The following is an 8549-nucleotide window of genomic DNA, read 5'->3' as shown; positions in this document are numbered from 1 at the left end:
CAACGAAAATCAGGAACATTTTGTTCAATACTGCTGCAGTATTTGCAGTAATTGCCTTGTACTGTTTGCAAGTCTTTCCACTTTATGTAAATACATTAACTTCTGAAAAAATCCCTTATAGCTGTGAGGTGGGGCCTTTTGAAGGAGGTGTTCTTTTGAAGGTTTGTGGGTCTCTTAAACACCCGTTTTTTTTTTTTTTTTCTTCAAAGTAAATCTTGTAGTTTCCCTGTCACAAATCCTTCTTGCTAGGAATTCTGCTTGAAGAACTGTTTGAATTTCAGTATAAGGTATTTCAAACAAATACATCTAATGCCACGATACATTTTTATGGCCAGCCAGTGGACCCTAATAAGAAAGAAAACCTCTGATAGTTTGAAATCTACTCCTACATTTTTTTTTTTTTATTTTTTTTTTCCTTTGCAGAAAATAAATAAAGAAATAACTGAAATGCATTTATAGTTACTTCTGGAAACTAAGGAGAGGAAGGTAAAAGTAAACTTCATATTTTTGAAGCCATTAAAAAACAAGCAACAAAATCCCCAACCTTTAGGAAGTAACTCTACCCCCTCTTCCTTCCCCCTCCCAACCAAATGCTTGAAACTTTCCTGCTTCAGATTTATGCATTGGTGTTGTAGAGTTATGGAATAACATAGGCTGGCAGGGATCTCATAACATCATCTGGTTGTATCCCTTGCTCAGAGCAGAGCCTGTCTCTGTGTTAGTTGATCGTGGCCTTTCCTAATAGAGTTTTCACTCTCTCTGAGGGTGTACGCCCCACTGCCAGAGTGGGCAGCTCCTTCTGCTGAATGATCATCCTTGTGATTTTTTTGTTGTTGTTGTTCTTAATGTGCAGTCATAATTTTCCACAATGCAAATGGTGCTTGTTGCTCCTTGTTCTTTCATTGCACACCTTTGAGAAGAGTCAGACTCTGTCTTCTCTGTAACCACCAACCAGGCAGCCGAGACAGCAGTAAGATCTCCTTTTAGCTTTTTTTTTTTTTTTTTTTTTTTTTTTTTTTTTTTTTTTTTTTTTAAATCCAGAATGACAAACTTAGCTTTCTTATTTTCTGTTTCCTAAACATGTGCTCAGGTTTCTATACTTTTATAATTGTAGAATATCTTAAGTTGGAAGGGTCCTACAAGGATCATGGAGTCCAACACCCGGCTCCACACAGGACCACCCAAAACTCAGGCCATGCGTCCTGCGGAGCCTGTCCCAGTGCCCGACCACCTCTGGGTGCAGAACCTTTCCCTACCCCCCAGCCTGACCCTCCCTTGTCCCAGCTCCATGCCATCCCCTCGGGTCTTGTCGCTGTCCCCAGAGAGCAGAGCTCAGCGCCTGCCCCTCCGCTCCCCTTGTGAGGGAGCTGCAGGCCGCCATGAGGCCTCCCCTCAGCCTGCTCTGCTCGGGGCTGAACAGACCACGTCACCTCAGCCGCTCCTCACACACCTTCCCTTCTAGGCCCTTCAACATCTTTGTTGCCCTGCTTTGGGCACTTGCAAATAGTTTTGTGTTATATTGTGGCACAGAAAACTGAACACAGTGCCTGAGGTGAGGCCACAGCGGCGCAGATAGAGCGCACCATATATAAATGTAGTAAATGAGAGGTACAAAACTCTGTGACAGAAAACAGGCAATATCATATTGTAGGTTTATATCCTGACTCCTAAATAGAGGAAATAATTCATTATAAGCATCTCTGTCTTTATCAACTTAATCTGTAAAGTGAGTAACACTTGTATTGAAGGTTTCTATTCTGAAAAAAATTACTGTTCTGGCAGATTATATTAATTGCAGTAGATTCTGTGTGGATATGGGACATCACACATGAGTGAGGCCCTAAGGCTTGAAAGTATTTAGCTATGAACTATCCCTAACGGTTGCTGTTCGATATGGTTTTGAAAATTCTGATATGCTAAAATGCAAAGGTTTGTTTGCAGGCTGCAACCCTGGAAAGAGAGAAGGTATTTTTAAGATTTGGATCTGAAGAGAAAGAATATCATAATCTCAAGAAAGCTTCAGAATAAAAACTAGAATTTTCACACAGTATCTCTATGCAGCTAGAGATACAAGGAAATACAAACACCAGCTTGGATTTAATGCACTTCTATATAAAACAGTTAAGAGAATATAGGGAATATGTAGATTATCAAGGGAATATGTAGATTACTTGAAAGCTTTTTCTGGTTTGTATTTAATTGTTACAAGATTCCAGGTTGCTACAGCTCAAAGACACATCTCATTTCTAAGAAAAACAGAAGTGAACTTTCTTGAAGTCAAACCTCAATTTTCCAGTCAGGGTCTCCAGAAAGGAGAATTGTAAATCTGTAACATTGTAAGATTTTTTTCCCATCATTCAAGGTCTAGCTACAAATCTAAGTTACCAAGTTACTTGCTAGATATTTTTTTTTCCTGGTTATTAGACCTGAGAACCTTGAAGACATGACCCTTCAAATTCTAGCTGTGGTAATTTCAGCAGGAAATATGAACGTTACCCTTGCTGGGCTGGTCAGTGTGAGTTGCTTAAAACAAATATCTGATGAAGGACTTCTACATAACAGACAAATGGAACATAAAAAAAAAAAAGTCCTCTTATCCTGATAACACTTCCATCTGAAAATGACAACTATTTTTGCAATTTCATACATGTATTCATGCTCGTGTATACATTCCTGTGTATACCTATCCACGTATTCATGATCCTGTATATCAGTATCCCTTTGTATCACTGCTTGGAACTTGCCAAATGCATGTAGTGCAGTGAGTGTAAAGTACAACCATCTGACACCTAGCAGGAGGTGAACATAATGAAGCATGTCATACCAGCACTTGTGCTTCCTCTGCTGAGATTATTACAAGCATTTTACTTTCAGTTGCAGTGCTCTGAGTGATCACACCACTTACTTTGTGACCTATTCTTCTCTGCTCTTCTCCTCCCCCTTCCCTTCCATGCACATTTGCACTGTTAAGCCAGAATATGAGTGCTGCATGGAGCTGGATTAATCAAAGTGTGCGTTTCTCTGAAAGGTTATATGATTACAGGACACCAGCTGAAAAATGAAAGATGCTGTCAGTGCTTGATCCCTGTTTAGGAGAAGGACAACATTGGTCTTGCTACTAGTAATATATCTTCTAAAGATGAAAATTTTTAAATTATACCAAAGGATGCTGCAGATATAACCATAAAGCAACAGTTCCAGCTTTCTAAATACAGAAAACCTCACACCCCTTAGCTGATGAGGGAGGGAGGGAGGTACTAGTTGTGTATACAGTAGGTAGATCAGGCGTATGGTTAAACTACAAGCCAAAACATGCTGAGATATAACAGTTTCTTCTATGGAGACAGGCTGAGGAAGTTGGGGCTGTTCAGCCTGGAGAAGAGGGCTCCAGGGAGACCTTAGAGCAGACTTCCAGGACCTAAAAAGGATCCTATAGGAAAGCTATGGAGGGACTCTTTGTTAGGGATTGTAGTGGTAGGACTAGGAGTAATGATTTAAAACAAAAACAGTGTAGGTTTAGATATTAAGAATAAATTATTTTCTATGGGGGTGGTGAGACACTGGAACAGGTTGCCCAAAGAAGCTATGGATGCCCCATCCCTGGAAATGTTCAAGTTCAAGGCCAGGTTGGATGGGGCTGTGAGCAACCTGGTCTGGTGGGAGGTGTCCTTGTCCATGGCAGGGGGTTGGAATTAGATGATCTTTAAGGTCCCTTCCAGTCCAAACCACTCTATGATTCTGTGACTTCTCATTGACTGCACTGCTAAAAAGTGGTATTGGGATATTTCGTTCTGTACAGCATGTTCAACTCCTCTCTTGTTGATTGGAAGATGTCAACTAGCTGAAAGAGCAGCCAGAGGCCAAGCAGAGCAACAGCCATCCCCCAGCACTTGGACTGGGCTGATCTTCAAGTTTTCTGCACACTTTTGTAACTCCACCACCGCCCCAGAGCTGGGTATGGTACAGTGGTCCTGCAGGACCTGGGAGTCAGCGTCTTGTATGCTTTAGTTCAGTGTAAACTTGAAATAGTTTTGAGGTATCTTGACAAGAGATAAGAAACCAGATTATCAACGTAGAAGAACATGAAGCAACTGATGAAAAAATTTTGCTGAATTTGGGTAGCAATTCACTGTCACTGTTCTTTCCCACTTCCATTGAGAAAGTGCTGGCTCTTGTGGCACTTCAGATACAAAGCCAGACTGGTGAAAATGAGTTATGTACCTCTGATGTACAAAATGAAATCTGAGGTATTAATTAGATCTTCATGAAAGGAAGGATGTTTTCATCCAAACGGTCCAAAGATAAGAAGGCAGATGCTGACATAAAGCATTTTAATATGTTAAATGAAGGCTGGGGAGTAGGGGGGCTGGATGTCAGACTGCTATAGTTTGCTCCCAGAGTATTTCGTAGCAGGAACCAGCAGTGGGCTGCTTCAAAATGCCTTAGCTGTTCTCCAAGGTCCATCTGCAGAGAGGTTGACTACAGACATCATGAGAGCAATTGTGCCTTCACAGATGTAGCTTGGATTTCACTTAGCCAGAAAAGTTTTGAATTTCATTAGACCTCTGTTACAGACTTTGCAGCTCTGCCCCAGTGCTAGGCCTTACTCATTATCATACAGGAACCAGAAAGTGAAACTGCCTTGGAAGGCTGACAGCAGCCCAGCTTTGCAGCCAAGCTGAAACAGAATCAGAAAGCAGAATTTTCATTGTTCAGTTACGTTGACTTCAGCTATAGCATATTTGAGCCGAATAGTTGTAATCAAATGGTCTTGATAATAATGCTGCTGCCAGTCTTTTGTGGAGAAATTGACAGCAAAGACACGAAGTGCATCTCAAGGTGCAGTTGACCAAACTTGCTTCCAGTACACAAGCTATTGACAAACACAGCATGAAAAGCAGTATCAGCAGTGAAGTAGTTTAAGGGATATTTGTTGGATGCAAGATAGAAGTTCTGTTTAACAGGGCTTTCAGTGTTTGCTTTTCCTTTTGGGCTTTCACTTGCTAACTGAGCACTTTTAAGGGGTTTTGAAGCTTGGTGTAAATGATCTATAAAAATCAGATTTACACAGTCTGGTTATTGTAGATCATGCAAACCAAAGTAGTTTATTCCTTTAATAATTTGAATATTAATGAAAGCATGAAATTCTTTTAAAGAAATAAGTGAAGATGCGTCACCTTCAGATGCAGATGTTTGGATGGCTGTACAAAGAATACTTGCATTTTCAGCCTGTTCATCTTTCCAATACTGTCCTAGGACATACGTCAAAACTAAATTTTCTCAAAACACTTTTTCTACTTGCCATTGCCCTTTGGAGCAGAGCAAAGACCACTGTGGAAGCATCAGAAAAAGGCCCTTCCCATCTTATTTTGGCACTTCTCTTTTCTCACCCTGCTTGTGTTCCTCATGTGAACAAAATGGAAAGAAGACTTAACCCCCCCCCCTCCTCTCTGCCGTGCCCCTAACTCAAGGGTTTGACTGGAGCTTGGTTTCCTCGGGACTGGTACTGGGTGCTTTCACTGTCCAAATATTGTAGTAGCATGCAAAAACTTTATTTACAGCTAGAAGTATAAGTCTGACCTTAAAGGATTAAGATTTAAGAAGGCAAACACTCTCTCAATAGTGAGAAAATAAGCATGGTAAGACTTTATGGGTCAGAGACCATGGAGAACAGGCTGGTCTTATTTTCTTCACTGTCTTTGTCTGTCTTTAAATTGTATTCCTGTTTACAGCAGGAGAAGAAAAGGAAAATGAATACCAAATTAGTTGTTTTTCTTATAAAAACTCCTTTGTGAATCTGTATTTTTTGCATAGGTGTTGGTCTCCTCTCCCTAAAATGTCGGTGTGCTGACTGAGAGGGTAAAATCTGTCAGAAACTTCTCCTCTTTAGAATCAGTTTCTATGGATCAGTCTGGAGCAACTCACTGAAAACCAGCAAACTGAAAACGAAGCTGATACATTTCTTGCTCTAAAATTATCTGAAGAAAAAACTGAACTCTTTGTTTACCAGTTTACAGGCCTGATAGACTGACTAACTCCAGGAACTATCTATATTTAACTAACAAGTTTTACATAAGGAGAGTTTTAAATAACGTCTCTGCATTTTGATTCAGAATTTCATGAACTCTAAAGCGGATCTTATCAGCAGATGACAGAGCCTCTTTCCAAATAATTGTTGCACAGTTTCATTTGCAATATTTCCTAACTTACTAAATATAGGAAATAACACTTGCTGTAAGGCAGAAAGAGGATGTGAAAATCTTTTATGCTTGTCTTTGGAGGGAGAGCACATTACCTCAGTTGGTCTGCCAGCCTGAGCTTGGTATGGGAAAAATTAGATATTCTTGCCATGCCAGTATTTATATTACTAAACCTACATCAAGTAAAAGAAAAAGGAAAAAAAAAAAGTGATAGTAGGCCAATGTTTGTTTGTTTCTTGACAAACCAGAATTTTGGTGGTTTATATGTGAGCATAAATTATAAAATTAGCTGTCATTAGATTTTAATATTCCTATGTTTCTTTGTGAGACATGGAAGTTTTTTTTCTTCCCTATGACTCACAGAAACTGCTACTATTTTATTCCCATTGTGATGCAGTAGTTTATATACTGAGAATTCCTGGTGTTTTGGGAGTATCACGGCATGAACTGTTTCAGTGTGATGGATTACGAGCTTTTCCTGCTCTTCCTTCATCATCCTCTTTTGGCCTTTTTTGGCCATTCTGTTACACTGTGTGCAATAAACACACCATATGCCTTTATAAGGGTCCAGCAATATGTTTCTTGAAGTTTTCTGACATGGTTAAAATAGCCAATTTGTGCTAAATATTTTTGAGTGGTTATTACAGAACGTCCTACACTGAAATAGAAATAGGGTATGAAACAAAAATATTAATGAAACAAGTCTTTTTATTTCAGAGTGTTTAATTTCCCAGTGCTGTCTTTCCTCTTACCTGTCTTTAAATCATTCGGCATTTCCTTGGCTCTCAGCCACAATTTCTCTTGCACAAGAGCCCGCTGTTTACCTTGCTTTTGCTTTACAAGTATGTTTTTCAATTATTTCTGCACCTCTGTCAGCTGACTTTAATTACACCCATTAACAAGAAATGATAAAGAAGCATTTGAAATTGCATAAATGACCTTAAAGAATACTCATTTTAATCCATTTAATGAAGTTGAAATGCTTGATTGAGCCTCTCCCACTTTTGCTCAGATTTATCCTCTGCAGTTCTCATTCAGCCTAGAATCAGTCTACCCAATTGTGAGGATTTTCAAAGAAATTTATGAATGCCGTAGAAATTTGGAGAATGTCAAATGAATATGTGAGCTAAAAAAAATCAACCACACCATCTCAAATTAGTAGGTCCTAACTGTAGATCATGGTTTCACCTAAATAATCTAATATTATCTTCATTTTTTATCTCTTCCACTCTCATTTTTATTTGCAGTAAGTTCCTTTAGTGTCCCAAGACAGTACTATTCTTGATTAAAAGAAAGTACAAATTCAGTATGGATGTAACAGAGAAAAGGCTGATAATTTGGTAAGTTTGATTTAAAGTAAATGTTATTGCAGAGTCTTTACCAGCTTAAAATATTTTGACCAAGAAGCACGTATAACGTGGCAAATAACCTTTTTTTTTTTTCTTTTTTTTTTTTCCCCCAAACTACAGCACTCCATCCCACACGTTTAATACCTCTGTCCCCACCTCATCCCCATTTCTTACCTGTGTCATGAAACTGCGGTTTTATTTGTTTATTTAAACATCATTGACTCATTCTGGGTCAGTCAGGGTAAGACATGTGGTAAGATCAGATTTTTAGCACTTCTACTAAAGGAGCAAATAATCAAGGCATGTACTTTCACAAAACTGACTTGAAAATGTTGCTGGGACAACATCTAAATATATTTTTAACAAACATGTTTCTGGATGCAGCTTCATGAGATTTTCAGTGTTACAGAAATCTTCATATGCTACAGAAAGCTCTCAGAAAAGTTAATCTCTGCCTATAGTTTGCTTTTTAAAAATATTTCAAGATTTACAATTATTTTTGTTTAAAGAAAATTTCAATTTACTGCATGCATTAATTACTGTGTTGTTCTTGTGATGTGAGGATAAACAAAGACAACCAGTGTATCTTTAGGTAGTCTTGTTTTTGAGTATCCTCAGTAGGAACTTGCTATGTTTTGTGTTGGCTTAGTGTGTGTGTGTGCACGTGCACGTGTGCATCAACGTAACTAAAATGAAGAGCTTACAGGCTGGGAAACCGAGGCAGGGAGCTGTGGCACGGACCCTGATGTGCAAAGTAAGTCTGTGGGATCAGTCTGGCTTTCTAACTATTTCAAATCCAAAGATGCATATTAGGAGTTAAGATTATAGAAATCTTCTGGACTCTTCTGGCTTTACAACGGTAGCTTCCTGACAAGTCACTGAGGAAGAAGTAATGCCTGCCACATGCTTATCTTTGGAGACATGTATCTAAACCATTTGGACAGCCCCAGAGAGAAAAATCATGTCAGAACTTGGAGAATGATAAGAGATGGGCTGTCAG

Source organism: Aythya ferina, assembly GCF_964211825.1.
Source record: "Aythya ferina genome assembly, chromosome: 8".
In the NCBI taxonomy this organism is placed as follows: domain Eukaryota; kingdom Metazoa; phylum Chordata; class Aves; order Anseriformes; family Anatidae; genus Aythya; species Aythya ferina.
The sequence above is the reverse complement of the archived record's forward strand: the minus strand, read 5'-3'. Positions refer to the sequence as shown.